This window comes from Anser anser, assembly GCF_964211835.1.
Source record: "Anser anser genome assembly, chromosome: 2".
NCBI lineage: Eukaryota > Metazoa > Chordata > Aves > Anseriformes > Anatidae > Anser > Anser anser.
The window spans coordinates 34,785,346-34,803,035 of NC_139721.1; positions in this window are offsets into that span (position 1 = coordinate 34,785,346).

Genomic DNA, 17,690 nt, shown 5'->3' on the forward strand with positions numbered 1-17,690 from the left:
CTCTTCCTGGCTGCTTTGAATATTGGTTCCTTGGCTAATAAAATTTTACAAGTGATTTTGAAAACAAACAATACTATATTATCCTTTTTTTTTTTTTTTTTAACTCATGAAATAAACGTTCCATCAAAGAGACTTTTATGTTTCACAGTGGCAGTTCTCAAATGACCATCATGGTATCATGTTCAAAACCGGGCACGGTCCATTTTTACAGTAGATTTACTCAATCACAGTTACTAATCGGATTAGTACTGCTTTTATGTCTGACAAATTTTTAAAAGTTGGGGGTCATTAAAGCACTTGCATATAAAGAGCTTGTGGTGCTGCGTTGTGTTTTTCTAGTTAACCATTTCTGCTTTGAAACAAATCAGACAAACTTTTTTTATTTATTTTTTAATGCATATAGAAGCTAAGTTGTTCTTGTAGATTTCAGTGCCACCAAGCATTTAAATCCATCACCACTGAGCAAAGCACATGCTCATGTATTCAGTTAAGAAAGAATATCCACTTAAACAATAGGAGAAGGCTGAGTGCTAGGGAAGGACTCATACATGCTACTACCCAAAGGGAAAATATTTCCTCACACCTTGATCTTCCTCCTTGATCATATGCAAGACCTAACCCTTACCATCCATACGAGTCACAGATTTCAATATTATTCTCTCATGATTGATCAAGTTGTTCAAAATTCTAATAAAAACATTACAGTTAGAATTGGCAGTCATGACACTGCCAGTGATTTTGTTAAGGACTTAAGAGGAAAATACCTGCACCTCCAAAGGGAGAATTGGCCACCAAAAGGCTAAGTTTTTCTCAGGAGGCTGAACTCTAAAAAAGTCAGGGGGTTGTTCCATATCTTGTGCACATATAATGCAGGCCTTGTTTGGATGCTAAGTGTGTATCTCCTTCTACTTTGGCTGTTCTTAGAAATTGCACAGGAAAACGAGAAACATTTTACTCATAAGACTATAGGAGGGTCCAATGTACTCCAGCAGAAAGTTAGTTTAAGGCTCAAGCAGAATCAATCCTGTCTGAAAGAGAAAGCAGACAAAGCAGATAAAAAGGGTAGAAAATGAAATTTAATCTTTTATTTCTACTGGAAATTCCCTCCTGGATTAGGGGGAAGAAAGCAGGGGGCGTGTGATAACCATTAAATAACTATTGCAGCATTAAAACGGTAGGAGTGGTTCTGAATGGCTCATTGCTGAACAGGCAGAAATAGGATGTAAAATTTGTAAAGGATCTAGAAAATATCCCAGGTGTCATACAACACCCAAAGCAACTAACAGGATCTGCTTTTTTTGAAAGTCAACTCTATTTTAGTTTGAAAAGACTGTTACCAAAAGGATGTCTTGCTAAAATCACCACAGATGCTGATATCTGCAAATGGTTCCGCTGCTGCCTCCCCTATATGCATGCAAAAAAGTAACTTTCATACAGCTGTTATGCTATATGCTAGAAAGCCTCTACTTGCTTTATTTCATTAAGTCTGGAGTGTATGAGCAAAGATTAGATTTCTTAATGGATAAAGAAAAATAGTATTTTTTTAACATGAATCAATTATACCCATAGATTTTCAGGAGAAATGAATGTAATAGAATATGAAATAGCTAAAATATATATATATAGTCTATTTTTGTATATACTCTCCATAAATACTAACATTACAAGAAAGTGAACAGGTTAGTATCAGCCAAGCACGAGTCAGGAAATGATCAAATTAAATTTACACAGTGAAGCTTAGATTTTGTCCCCTGTGTATGTGCATTGCTGTGGGATCTGTGACATTAATATATGTAATTTTTCCAAGCAATAAAGTTCAGTACCATATATCTACTACAGAGTAGTACTCTGTACAACAGAGTCCAGCTGTCTGTGTGCCAACTCCCTCTTTTGGGAGAGAAGAATGAAATAAAGATAAAACCTAAAAACAAAAACCTTGTCCCCTCCACACGACTGCAAAGCTCTGTTGAGCTGTAGAGTAACAACAGTATGGGAATATAAATCTATCTAGCTGTTTGTTAACAGAGCTAAGAGCTAGTCTGAGGTGGAGATTGTTAATGCAAGTCTTTCTCCTTTTTGTGTTCAGGGAGGAGTTTCGTCTCCCAGTGGAAAGCAGGAGAGGAGTGTTTCCTTTGTTCTACCCAAAATCATTAGCTTCTCAAGAGTCTCAGAGATTAACAACCCCTGATAAACCCTGCACTGGGACTGTGCAACTATTGTTAATTCCTCAGCACCTCACAAATTAGCACAAATAAGCTATTCAGAGCAACACACTGACAGAGTCAATCAATTTATTATTAATATGCCTATTATATTAATATGTCTATTAACATAAGGCTGCTACTGTGAAAACACAGTTGACAGAATAATATGTATGATATGAATAAACCTAAGAAAGTATTCTAGTGACATTAAGACTCAATAAATTTTTGGCATTCCTCGGTGGTAATGATTGAATTAACATACTGTGACTAGAAGAACAAACTGACCCAAATGAGTAGCCCATAATCTGGGGCATGTTGAGAAACACTAATAGAACTACTGAAGATTCAGAAACTCTTACATAGGGGCATGAAGAGTAAGTTCCACACAGAAAGCCACCAAAATTATAGTCTTCTGTAAGCCAGGCCATCTTAAATTTCCAGAGTAATCAATAGAGACCTAGTGAATACAGTCAATAAAGCGAAATGAGAAATTCAGTTTATCCTAAGCTAGACAACTAAAAGAGGCATTCAGTTTCCTAAAGAGAGGTGTCTAGGGCCATTTGAGATGCTTTAGGTTACCCACAACAGAACCACATGAGGCTGGGCACAAGATCTATGCCCTTCAAGAACAACAAGTAGTTGCCAGAAGAAATATCCTGGGGCATCAAGAAAGTCACTAGATGTATGTGATTAGGCAGCTGAATCCCATCTGTACTGGATAGTCAGCTGAAGAGCTTCCTAATGACAGACAGCTAGTGCACATATACATTCACTCCTAAATTTAGGTAGACACCTAAACCCTACATGTTGTGTCAGTTCCATAGTTCCTAGCTATGAGACGGATGAGTGCATGGAACACTGAGAGCAGAGCATAGGACAGTCTTAGGAGGAGTTCCTTGCTGAACACCATACAGTGATGATCCTCAGAGAAGAAAAACATTAAAAGTGCTGACATACTGGTAATGGCATTTTATGTGTTCTCTTGGCATGTAGTTAGTCCCACTGTCACAGTATGTTTATTCTTCTTATGGGAAAATAAAATAAAATAAAATAAAATAAAATAAAATAAAATAAAATAAAATAAAATACAGATCCCCAAGGCTTTGACAAGAAGACACTCCTAGTATTTATTCATTTCCACAAATAGATGTAGTAAAACTTTTGCCAATAAAAGTTCACAATAAAGATAGTCGAACAATATGGGGAGAAAGAATTACCATAGGGAGGCCACAGTTCCAGGTTCATTTGCTAGGCTTCCTTTAACGTGGACCATCAAGCCCTACAGTAGCACAACATTTCTCCCATCGGCAGGTCAGGAGGAAAGGCGTATTTCATGCTCACGTTGCTGACCCAGACCTCTGGCCAAAAGAGAGTGATATTGATGTGCTCTGGAGCAGGTTTATCTGACTCTTAATCAGAGCGCCATTAGCCTGACACAAGGGTCAAAGTAGAGAGTATAAAATGCACTGATATAGGAGGATAGAGAGTCTGTGGCACTTCCTCTAATTATTTTTATTACCGTGTTGGACTTCAAAACAGCAGCTTAGGAAAAGAAATGGCAAGGTAAAACCCTGACCCCACTGAGAGCAATGGGAATTTTATTATTGACCTCACTGTGACAAAACCTGATTTTTCCCTAAGTTTAAAGAGTAGGTATTTGTTTTAAGAATATTAGTATTGCGAGACAGACAGGGATTTCAGTGAGACTGAGAAACTTCCTGGTGATTTTCAGTGCAAACCAGAGACCGTCAAATCCAAAAACTTGGTTTCTCTCTTTCCTGCTGGGTATGATTCGCTAGTATCTGTCAGGGCCCTGATTGCACTAATTGGCTTTAATTGCCCAGGCCAGCCTCACCTGGAACCTGGAAACTGCCTATGGGCCCAATAATTATTGGGTGGTTTTCCTGGATAGATAGTGAGCCTGTGTTGTAGGTAGCTTTCTTTCCATCTTCTGGATAGGCATCAGACCTATGCTGTAGTCCTGTTTGTGGTCCTTCATCCAGTGTTCCTGAATGGTGTCTCTAGCTGGACAATGAACCTAATCATTACTTTGTTGTTTGTTTTTTTTTAGAGACTGTCATTTGACAGTTTGTGATCATTATCACCAACACAACCCTGTTCAGTTACTGTGTGACTGTACCCAGTTAGAAGGTTCACCCCATGCTCCTGGCTGGTCTTTTCGTGTAGCGCACTTCTGTTCCTGCTGCTCTCTGGTAACGTTCCTCTCCAAAATGAAGCACCCAGTGGAAGGTGATGCTACTGAAAGTGGAAACCCCATGCTAGTAAGAAATCCCTTATTCATGAAGGAAAACATGTTAAAGAAAAATATTGTTCAAGTCTTTCCATTTCTGCTCTGTTAATGTTTTATTAAACTGCATTATTGATAGGGCCAGTGGCCTCTTCTATTACTTCAGAGAGAAAATTAAAACTGAAGACTCCTAACGTACTTTCACTAGACTAGTGATAACTTTCTATATATATAACTTTCTATATATATATATATATATATCGCACTAGACTAGTGATAACTTTCTATATATATAACTTTCTATATATATATATCGGAATTAACTGTTATCTGGAAGCCTTTGGTGACAACAAATTCATTTTATAAATTGAGTCATATTGTTGGCCACTTTTCTTACTTAGATCAATAAGCCTTATTTTTGCTGCTTACCTCATTTTTAACAACAAAACAATTATGCCTCAGAAAATACAGAGGTTTGGGGAAAACAAATAAACTTTACAGGAAACAGCTGCATCAGCAGGCAGACATGCTCCTTGTCAGAGTGTTATTTGTTATGCTTTACCATTTAAAGAATTTCAAAAATAAATGTGCATGGAGGGATGAAAGTGTGTAGCAGAAAACTGATAATTGGCTACGGAGGTTCTTCACTATTCCTGTAGGCTAACAATTACAAATCCAGGTCAGTAGACTCCAATCTATTTCAACATTGCTGCTTTTTAAATTAGTTGACTTAGTGAGTGACTCCACTATTCCATGGAGTATATCTGCCTTTAGAGGCTTGTACACTCTTCCTGAGTTTGTAGTAGTCTACATCTGCCTAACTCTTTCTTGTATGCACGTGTCAGTGCTCTGAAGACACTCACGTGTATAAATCCATAAAAGTCTTTTCTTCAAGTCTATGAAAGCTTCTCAGGTACGGTTCTATTGAAGGTGAGCTACTATTTCATCATTGTCAGCCCATAGTTCCCAGGGCTTCTCTTATTTCCTTTATGTACATCAGAGCAATATTTAATTTATTAATTACAGTCTATTTTGCCCAGCTCTTCTAAGCGGCCTTAGAAAATGCATAACCAGAATTCAGATAAACACCTCCAGATTCTGGCTTATATTCAATGTAAATATAGGAGGGAGCCTAGTTCAAAGGAGAAATCAACTACAGAATTCCTGGGTTATCTGCCAGGAATGTTCATGATGGTGGGGATGCAAGAGATGGTTGGGCAGTTCAAGGAGCGCCTTAAAAGTACACCACAAGGGTGGCAGCTTGATCCCAATGTAAGTTTGAACCACCCTTTGCCATGAATGCATCAGAGACTCCAGTTCTGAATGACAGGCAAGAGCAGAAGTAGTGTGTGTGCTACGTGTGTGTTTGTGTGTTCAGCCTGGAGAAGAGAAGGCTCTGGGGAGGCCTTACAGCTGCCTTCCATGGGCCTACAGGAAAGCTGGGGAGGGACTCTTTGTTAGGAAGTGTACTGACAGAACAAGGGGGAATGGCTTTAAACTAAAAGAGGGCAGATTTAGATTGGATATCAGGAAGAAATTCTTTACTGTGGGGGTGGTGAGGCAGTGGCACAGGTTGCCCCATCCCTGGAGGTGTTCAAGGCCAGGCTGGATGGGGCTTCGGGCAGCCTGGTCTGGTGGGAAGTGTCCCTGCCCATGGCAGGGGGTTGGAATTATATTATCTTTAAGGTCCCTTCCAATCCGAACAAGGTTCTAAAACAACTATTGTTACAGAGGATACTACAGAAAATGGAAGACTTAATTTTCAGGAAGGGAGGAAGAGGCACCAGTTATGTAATTCCTCCACTCACCATTGCTACAGCCACTTTTGATCAAAGCATTCCATGAGATGAAACTACATATGTAACAAACAACAACAATGGCCTGTTTTCTAGGGAAGGCAAGAGTAGCCATTGTTGCTTCTCTGCTGATCTTTTTAATTTCCATTTCCTTAATATGATACCATGAAAGTTAGATTCAGTAGTGTCAGTTCATTAATTGGAACTGAAGTATTCAAGCCACTGTATTTTTTCCTTAGGAGAAAAGAATAATAATTGTTTGGTTGTTTGCTTTTTTTTGCCATCTTTTTAACACTGACAGTGTATTCACTACCACTGTAGGTGGTAGTGTGATATCTTAGCTGTCCTTAAAGCTGCTAGCATGCCTGTAAGAATCCATTCCTATTAATATTTTAAAGTAATTATTAACAAATTACAACTGCATGCTTAAGATATAGATTTCTGTATATGCAGTTTTCTGCCACAGTGCAACACAGCATATCAAAGTCTGGACTATAAATTCCAATAGCTACCTTATATGAAAAAAACAGTGACAGTGCTCAGTCTCCAGGTCCTGTTCTACTATACCCTATGCTTGTACAGTACTGCAAGTAAGGGCGTCTTATACTGGAGAGGAAATGGGACAAGTTCCTGACAAAACCATCTATATGTAATAAGCCCTTAAAGAATTCCTCTTCTGTATCTTTTACCCAGTGGCTGAGTAAACTCGTACAATCTTTTTAACATCCACTGTATTTTATGGCAAGATGTTTCACAGAATAGAAAAGTCTCTCCTTTTGTTTTGAAAATGGCACATCTGTTTTATTTAATGTCTTCATGTTCTCCTATCATAAGAGATAGGCAAATAGGGAGTGGTTATTTGCTTTTCCATGTCAGAAGCAATTTTATAGACCTATAGTATATTATCTTTCAGTTCACTCTAGTCAGAAGTTTTGATATAGTCTGTTCTTTTGTGTGAACATTGTAATATATCTTTGGCTGTGCTCATCTCCCTGTAGGTATATTTTGCAATCACACTGTATTTTTCTGAGATGAGAAATAAGAACAGTATTTGAGGTCAGCACACTGCAGAGATGTAGAATCACATAATATTCGTGCAATATTCGTGCAAAAACAGTCCCTTCACAAAAAGATTGAGAAATAAAATGTTATGCCAGTTTCAAGTTCAAGTGCAGTTCTTCTGGTTTAAAGGGAGGCCAGACCTACAATTCATCTACCTAGGCAGGGGGTTTACTCGGTAACACAGTAATCTTAAACAACCATCACTTAAATGATTATTCTGTTCAAACAACTGATCTGTGCTTGATCATACCAAAGCCAAGCCTTGGGTAACAGAGGACTGAAACATCCTTCTCTAATAATCCAGAGATGCTTACATAACCCTAGAATAACTCTCTAATTTTTCAGGTAAATCAATATCCTTCAACCTGTATTTATGTACTGAACCTTTATGCTTAGCTAAGGTTGCGTTCAAGCCCCATGAGTCAAGTACCTCACTAGAACCTTGCTGCCTTCTTGTTTGTGGCAGTGAAATTCTCATCTGGGGTAACGAGATATTTAACCACAGAATCAAGACAAAATAAACTAATAATTCCTTATTTCACACTAACTGACATAAGTAATACTGATGCTACTTGCCAGATAGAAACTCTTCTACTAGTTTTTAACATTCAGGTTCATGCTACCTAATGTTTTTTCAGGCTAACGTTAATTAAATGAAGAGTCTGACTTGATAGGACTGTGTGGGTTGAAAACTTCCATTACTTGTGTTGTAAACTTTTGTGAATAAAAAGAGAAACTCTACCCCTGGCATTGTCAGCCTCCCATCTTTGTACACCAGAAAAAAAAAAATATATATATATATATACACACATATATCCCTGACAGTTAGAGGGGGAGTAGGGAATAGAATCACGATCCAAAATGTTACTTTAAAAGTCTGTGAAAATTTCATCCCTTTTACTACATTCCTTTCTTTAATAATCACTTAGTCAGCTAAGTCTCCAAAATGGAGAATACTTTCTTCACTGACTGAACTTCTGACATTATTACCATGCAAGGAAATCATTACACCATGCCCCAATGCCTATTTGAAAGATTGCAAAGTCTTTTTGGTAATTCTGCTAAGAATGTGTTTCTAATGGAAACTGTTTTCCAAATGAAAATAGTGTCTAGATAAAGACAGTCAACTGCATAATGAATGTTATAACTGCTGATTAATAGTTTACGCATGAAGTAGATTAGTTGGTAGGCAACAGAGCAAGGATGACAAGGAAGACTTAGGAAAATGAAAAGCAGCCCCCACACTTATGGTTGCTTATAGAGTAAACAAAACTGCCCCTCCCAGCACAGCAATAACCATCTGTTTTCATAACATATATGAATATCTTGTGGTACTTCCTGCTGTTCTGGTTAGTATCATGTTTGCTTTGTCTGTACACCAGAAGACAGACACTGGCAGAGATGCTCTTTTTGCAGTCAGCTGTATTGCCTAGAGTAAAGGGGGGTGGAGGGGGATATGTAAAAGACTTAAGCTAAAACTAGCACAGATCATCCCAAGCTGTGGGAACGAATGGCTAAGTTAAAAAGAGGCCAGTGATTCTGGATTTACTGACTCAATATAGTATATCTGCGTGGATCAGTGAAGCACTGTGGGGGTATTTTAGCTGAAGCCTGGAAGCCCTTATTTATACACAGCACTGTACCCCAGCAAACAAACTCTCTGAGTCCCAGGGGTTCGCTATCCATCTCTCTGCAGTGTGCTTCTTAATGGCCCCCTTTGCAGGGGATTTAGAGCTCGTCTCCATGCCCCTGCCTTCACAGTGCAGTCAGTCTGCAGCTCCTGTGGACACTTTCCATTTGTGGAAACAATGAAGGTGTGAATATTTGACCTTACTTCATAGGTATGGGAACAGCAATCTTCGAAAGGATTCTGTGGTATTGGAACAATGTTTAGACCACAATTTTTCACAACATATACATGAGGAAGACTACAACAGGTATTTTTATTAATATTTAGGTGTTGAAAACTTTGCAAAAGGTATATGTCTTTCTGGAAATTGGGTCCATATTATGTTTTCAAATCTTACTGAAAGATGCTAAGTACTGTAGCCTGCTTCTGGGCTGCAATGATATTTCAAGGTCTGTTTGTTTGGTTGGTTGGTTGGTTGGTTGGTTTTCATGCTGTGCTTCTTCCTTTTTTCTTTTTTTTTTTTTTTTTTTCCCCGGGTTCTCCCAGCTCAAAATGACATTTTGAGAGGATATTTTTCGCATGATAGTCTCTGGCAATGAGGAAGTGTACGTAAGAATTGCATTTCTTCGTATTTCCTGGTTAATCGAAACATATGTGATTGTTATGTGATCAGAATGATTTTTTTTCAAAGACTGAATTTTTTCTTTTCTGTTGTTAAGTAAATTCCTCAGATATCATCCTGTTATGGCTGTAACATACAACAATGTTCCTGGCTTGGGAGCCATGTTGCTATCTGAAAATGCTTCCTCTTAACTTGTCACCAGTACCCTTCCAAGATCATTGTTGCCAAAATGAGTTTTTTCAAATGTTCCTATTTTTGTTTTGTTTGCTGACCTGCAGTTGACTCGATGCCACTTGTGTCCGTCCAGATGCAGCGTGCTAATTTCTGAATGTCACAGCTGGCTGTGCCTTGAGGTTCAGATGACAGAAGACAACCCCTCTTAGCTGGGGAGAATTCAGATGGATATGAAAGAAGGTGGCAGGACAGATGAAGAGCTTTGTTTCTGTTCAGATAAGCCACTAATTCGACCACACCTGCAAATGAGTGCGGCTCTAAGAATAGCAGGCAGGACTAACTAGCATGTCCCAACACAGTACACCTTATCTCATCTTTACTTACTGATGCCCCAAGTCAGCTGACAGGAACCCCATGAAGCCCAACAAGAGGAAGTGCACAACCCTGCACCTGGGGAGAAACAACCCCAGGCAAGTTGGAAAGCAGCCTGGCAGGAAAGGCCCTGGGAATCCCGGTGGACACCGACATGAGTCAGCAACGTGCCCTTGCTGCTGAGGTGGGTAACGGTATCCTGGGCTGCATGAGGTACAGTGCTGCCAGGTGTTCCCTTCCCCCCTGCTCAGCACTGGTGAGGCCACACCTGGCATACTGCTTCCAGTTCGGGCTGCCCAGTACCTGAAGTGGACAGCCACTAAGGGGGTGAGGGGACTGGAGCACCTCTCCTGTGAGGAGAGGCTGAGAGCCAGGACTGCTCAGCCTGCAGGAGAGAAAGATGGTGCAGGGGAAATACCCCATCAGTGTCTATAAATAAGTGAAAGGAAGGTGCAAAACAGATGGAGCCAGGCTCTGTTCAGTGGTGCCTGTGGGCAGGACAAGAGACAATGGGCACAAACCGGCACACTTTCCCCCTGCACGGGAGTGAGGCTTCTGCCATGTCCATAGCCACCAGAGAAGGTCTAGTGGAGGCTGAGCTGGAACAGGGGCTCTAGGCTGGGACTGGGCAGGGACTAACCTGCCTCTTCCTTCTCTTTCCCATATTCCTATGTATTTCTTAGGCTATATACAAAATCATGCTGCCATTTGGTCTCCCTATGTATGGGCTGTCTGGGTATTACACAAAGGTGCTTATCAATGGACAGTAGCAGCAGCAGAGAACTCCTGAAGCAGCACCAGGTAGGACCTCAGAAAATAGAGAAGTGAGAATGGACAAAGGGACAAGCTATAGGCAATTTTCTTCTGCAATTTTTCTAACTGCTTGCCATTTCAAGGTATACCTTGATATAAGATGGATGTTGTATTTGTATTATCAAGCTGTGCTCATGCTGCTATATGATAGAGCAGTGGTGAATTACACCTGCTGAGAACCTGCTTCTAGAGCAAGTAGTAGGAAACTGTAACTGCTGTTAATGAATGGCTGTGACCTTTAAGGCCTGCTGGTGGAGATCCCAGTCTTCCAAAAATTATGAAACAGGTTTTTTTTGTTTTTTTTTTTTTGTTTGTTTGTTTGTTTGTTTTAACATGGTACCATCCTGAGTTGAGTGGTTTATTTCACTGAGCAACATCCATTAGCTTGCTGAGATTAGCTACAGCAAACCATATCAGTAACTATGGGTTCTCTCTAATCTGCTAAGAAAAAAAATAATAATAAAGTCAGCTAGAGATCTTAAATATGTAGAATTTTTTGCTCAGTGCATGGCTTTCTGACACATACATAAGCTACCACTGGCACAATATTAATGGGACTCCTGTGAACAGCAAATAAACCATTGCTTTGACAATCATGTGTTTGCACATTTTATTAATAAAAGGAAGCTGTAAATGGAAGGCTTAGTATTTTGGTGGGATTCTGTTTAAGTGGTTGAGCTGAAAACTTGCCTCATCCTTTCCCAAGATACCCAAGCATAGTTAGCCATATAACAGCAAACAAAGGGCCATCCTTCTTACATGTGGAGTGTGTTAACTGCTGAACTTCAGAGGCCCAGCCATGTTTGGTGGGCTGAAAAGTTATTGCCCATGACAAGGCCAGTGAGTTATTCCTTTTATTCTCTCATGCACAAGCCCTCATTACCAAAAAATATTACTTGAGCTTGTTTTGTTTTTTTCTTTCTGAGGAAAGTCACGCCCAGCTGCTTTAATTATAATGCTAAGTACATACATATAAACATTATTTCTTTGGCTGGGAGAACATAAGCTAGAGGGGGCTTTGGAGCTTTTCATTTTTCAAAGAAAGACATAAATTAGTTACTGATAGCTACAATTGTTGCTGCAGACTGATTATAATTATAGGCATTAAATCACTAATTATAACTTGATATTTGCTTTTTACACACAGTAGTTTGAAACTTCCATGCTTATTTATTTTTATAAAATTCACCAGAATTTTTAAGAGAATAGTAGAAGTAGACAGTAAACTTGAAAAATAACTTTGCTTATATTATGCTTTTTTTAAAAAGCTGTTGATTATGATAAGTGGTTGCCAGAGCCCAAGCTCTTTAGCTTATGCAGATTCTGATATTTTCATTTAAGAATTTGTTATTAAGAGACTTTTTCTATGCTGTGGCATGTCTTCCCCTGTGTCTGTGTAACTGTCTTTTAGCTTTGCAAGCTGTTTAGGTCACACTTGGTTGAGATCATGTAGTTGGTGCCATGGTGGAGAACCAAGGGCAAATTCTCTAAGGTTAAATTCCTTTTAATTTTTTTCCTCAGCTGAGAAAATATGACAGGGTAATATCATCAATTTATGCCTAAGCAAAACCTAGTAAAAGTTAATACTCATTTAACTTTAAAATACTTGATGGTTCTTTATTACCGTGGAAACATTAAGACTAAGTTTCCAAGGAAGGTTGCCTATTTCAACATTATCTTCAGAAATGGTGTGAAGGATTTAATGAGGCAATCTGAAATACTAAATACAACCCATTATGCAGAAGCAGCAGGTGAGATTCAAGGGATCTCAGAAAAGTCTGTCTATAGGAGAAAGATGTACTCCCATCATTCAGTTTTAAGCTTTTCAATAGTAAAAATAATCAACTGATATCCCTATGCTCCTTATGTAGACAACTTGCTGACAATTTACTGCAGTTCTGCTATTTGTAGTAGAGCTACGAAGAGTAAGTTATGTCACCTAACTTTACCCACCTAAACTGTGCCCTTTCAAAGCTAGTGGTCAACAACTCCTCTGTAGTTAATGAGAAAGGGCTTTTCTAAAGGAGGTTGATCCAATCTTAGACAGGTGGCAGGGTAGACAAAATGACTGTCATTTGGGTGTGGTTTTTCTCTATGTAGAGGACCCAAGACAACTTAATGTCCAAACTGAATTAGCCATCTATGGCAGAAAACAGAAATCCCAGCCTACAACCAGCATCACCCCGATAATGCTGCTGCATGCTTGTGACTGGCAAATCAGTACACAGCTATGTGAGGCAGTGCTGTGCTGCTTTGGATTGCAGACAAAAGCAAATGAGAGTTGAATAAGATTTACCCTTTTAATTCTAAGTTTGGGAATGACTTTAGCACTGCAAAACAACCTAGAACAGCATAGAAGAGACCTGCAGTATGTAATCTTCTCGGGTTCAGTTGTACCTGACACCCTTATCCAGAGCCCAGATTACAAAAGTACTTGTTCTTCTTACTATGCATTTTCATTCAGTTCAAACAGTAGAAGACCCGATGGTTAACAAAACTATCAACAGAATACAGTCTCTGTATTGGCATACACAGCATAACATAAACCAGGTAAATTCAGTTTTCAGATGAATAATGTTCACTAAAGATGTAGTGGTCACTGGTTCTATGTCCAGGTGGAAGCCGCTGATGAGCAGTGTCCCTCAGGGTTCTGTCTTGGGACTGGTGCTTTTCAATATCTTCATCAATGGCATAGATTATGGGATTGAGTGCACCCTCAGCAAGTTTGCAGATGACACCAAGCTGAGTGGTGCAGTTGATGCAACAGAAGGAGGTGGTGCCGTTCAAAGGGACCTGGACAGGCTGGAGAAGTGGGCCCACATGAACCGTGTGAGGTTCAGCAAGTCCAAGTGCAAGGTGTTGCACCTGGGTCAGGGCAATCCCAGACATGAGCACAGGCTGGGAGAAGAACTCACCGAGTTCTCTCGCCCTGCAGAGAAGGACATGGGGGTTGTGGTGGATGAAAAGCTCAACATGAGCCAGCAATGCGTGCTTAAAGCCCAGAAGGCCAACTGTGTCCTGGGCTGCATCAAGAGAGGTGTGACCAGCAGGTTGAGGGAGGTGACTGTCCCCCTCTGCTCTGCCCTAGTGAGGCTGTACCTGGAGTGCTGCATCCAAGTCTGGGGCCACCAGCACAAGAAATGTGTGGACATGTTAGAACGAGTCCAGAAGAAGGCTACAAAGATGATCAGAGGGCTGGAGCAATTCTCCTATGAGGAAAGGCTGAGAGAGCTCATCAAGTTCAGCCTGAAGAAGAGAAGGCTCTGGGGAAACCTCATCGCGGCCTTTCAGTACTTAAAGGGGTCCTATAAAAAGGATGGAAAAAGACTCTTTACTCAGGTAGATAATGATAGGACAAGGGGGAGATGACCTTAAACTAAGAGGACAGACTTAGATTAGACATTAGGAGGAAATTCTTCACTGTAAGGGTGATGAGGTACTGGCACAGGTTGCCCAGAGAAGCTGTGGATGCTCCATCCCTGGAGGTGTTCAAGGCCAGGCTGGATGGGGCTTTGAACAACCTGACCTAGTGGGTGGCATCCCTGCCTATGACAGAGGGTTTGGAGTTAGATGGTCTTTAAGGTCCCTTTCAACCTAAGCCATTCTATGATTAAAAAGACAAAAGCTGGAATTATCATGTAAAATAGGAATATAGCACGTGGGCATAAGTAATGTATGTGATATATTCAGCAGCACTAGACTACTGCAGAATTGTTGGTGCTGCATTTCAGGGGGGAAATGGATCAACTGGCAGAGAAAGCAGCAGGAAGGACTGGCAGTCTAGAAGATAAGATGTACACAATTAAGTGGCTTTGTGTTTTTGGCACTTAGAGAAGCCTGAGAATGTGATAATGATCTTATATATAAATATGTAAAATACTGTTTTTCAGAAGAAGGAAACCGTCTGCTCTGCAAGGCAGGGAGGGCAACAAGGGGCTCAGACTGCAGTAAAGAGTCTGGACATAGCAGGTTTCTGGCCAACAAGGCTGTGAAGATCTGTGAGAGATTGCCTGGGATGTTGTATTTTTCAGAACAAGTTAGAAAGTTTCTGCCAGGAATGACACAGTAGTGTTCCTCTAAGACAAACAAACTACAGTATGACATCTGAGGTCCCTTTCTGCTCTGTTACAGTACAACAGACATTAAGTTTGATCTAGTATGTGGAGTGTGCTATGTGGAAAAAGATTGAAAAGCGCTAGCTCAAACTGTCTCGCTTTTCTGTCTTCCTCACCATCATCATGCATTCATCTTTGCAAGTGACCTTCAAACCTGTAGCTTTGTCATTTACTTTCTCTATCACAGCAACCAGGAATTGTCCAGGGACATTTATACCTTGATTCTCAGCAGTTGACCTACTCCCAAATGGGTAAACATCTCTTTTCCAAGATGTCTCTAGGCCGCCGTTTAAAAAAAAAAAAAAAAAAAAAAAACTGTGCTTAATCAAAGAGACTTAAGATCACTTATAAGTGTTGAGAAGGCAAATTACAAAAGGGCTTTACTACCAACTTTTTGTTTTATTTGTGTTCCAATAGATATACATTCTTCCACGTATTGTCATCCTGGACTTCTGGACAAAGAGACAGTAATAGTAACAATAATAGCAATAAAGATCAAAACCTCTTACTGAGATTAGCAAAATCAATTAAATGAGAGTTTCCGAGGCATGAAAGTACCTCAGAATGTGCCTTACTATTCTTTCTCACTCTGCTCTACTATTTACAGCTGTATGCACTCAAAAAATAAAAAGTTAACTGAAAACAGAAACAGATATATAACCCAGAATCAACATGTAATCACCAGAAGGCCAGTGCAGTTTGTAGATTCAACAGGTGTTAACAGGTTAAGGTAAGTTTAAAACATCATTGCTTATCCCACCAAGGTACGTATATCACTAAACTAATGAATGTAAGACCTCCACAGTGGGGATCTTCACCATGACTCCTATTTGTTATATGCTAGATAATTGGAGGCAAAATATTTTATTTTTTTCTGGTGACGATGCATCCCAATGGGCCATCTTTACTTCACTCATATATCACTTGTACAGCCCAGTTACTTTGCTATTCTGTTAAAAATCTGTAAATTAAAGCTAAAGTTCTAGGAAATACAGAAGAGCACAGAGAGACAGAACAGGAAAATTCTTCAGCTGGAATGAATGACAAGTACATGTACTGGCTCAGGTTCAGACAAGATAAGTTGTTTAACCTCCAGAAGCTTATCTTTTTTCAGAAAAATATGTACATGGCAAAAATTTTGGGCAGACTATAGGCAATTCTAAAACCAGCTACCTTTGAGATGTTTGCATGCTTCTACACTACATAATAAAAATGAGAGCTCTTAGCTTTGAAACAGTCTTTGAGATGTAAAACTCTACGGTAAAAAGAGAGCTGACACTTTAATATATAAATATACAAAGGTTAATGTCTGGGCTCTGGACTTTTAGGAAGAAGTATGCATACTCCGAGTAACAAGCAAGAGGTGGGACTCAGCACTCTGAAGGGTTAAAGTGAACTTTAGTCTTCCACTGATCACCCTCTGGTACTGTGTCTTCATAAATTTCCTCCATTTATGGAGTGTTTTTGATGGCAGGCAATTCTTTGTTGAAAGTTAAGTGCTCTTTTATATGAATAAATAAAGAAGGCTTTGGTTTGAATGAATACATTATTTTGACAAATGTTTATTGGAAACCCAATTATGGCTTCATAAATCAGTGCTATCTGTGCTACATCAGGTGAGCTCACCAATGCCATCAAATGGCACATTGAATATTAGTAGGATAATTAAAACAATTCTGTTGAATGTTGTCCCTCTTACCCAGGTCTGACAGTAGTCAAAACAGGAAGAAACTGTTTATTATTTTTATTTAACTTATTAAAATACTTCTTGTAAGATGTAATGGACATACAAAACAAAACAAAACAAAAAGAAAAAAAAACATTTGTTTTCAATTTGCAGTTAGATTAAAATGACAAGGTCAGGCACAATGCATGAGCTGAGTGGCAGCTGAAGTTTAAGAGTAGTCAGGGAACAGAAAGAACATATAAAAATCTATTGTTTGAACTTTACACCTAGGTGAAGTGGGGGTTTGTTTGTTTTGTCTGAAGTGGCCTGTGATGGTATGAAATGTGTCTATAATCAATTCATATGCTTCCCTGCATCTCCCACCCCCTGCTACAGTGGGTTAGAATGACCAAATGAGTGAGAACCCATTTTCATAACTATAATCAAGAGAGTATCTTCAACAAGAAAGAGAGGATGTTTGAATTGGGGGAAAAAAATAGAAGTCTACAAGTTAAGAAGGGGACAAGCTAACAGGAATTCACTTCTCTTGAAGGCTCTCTGACTGATGGCAAAACAGAGAGGTTCACAGTATCTGTGGCAGGGTACTGAAGATCTGCTTAAGCTTTATGAAAATAATCTATGTGACTTCCCAAAGGATCCATTCCAAGATTTAGAATAAGGCTGAATTTATATCCACTAGAATTTACTGGCATAAAATGGGAAATGAAACTTAAGTAATTAGGTTTGTGTGTGTTTGTATTAGTGTAATATAAAGAGCCACAGATGCCTTTGTTGCCAACTCATCTTCCATGTAGCTTTCTTCTTCCATAGCACAGAAGAGGGAATGATAAGACATAAGAAGAAAGCAAAAGGAGAACAACAAAAGGCAGCACAATATGCAGTTTTTCTCTCATGAAAGAAAATGAGGGCTAAGAGTTGGGCAGAGATACAACAAAGAAATACTTTTAGTTGGAATTTGTCAGTTCGG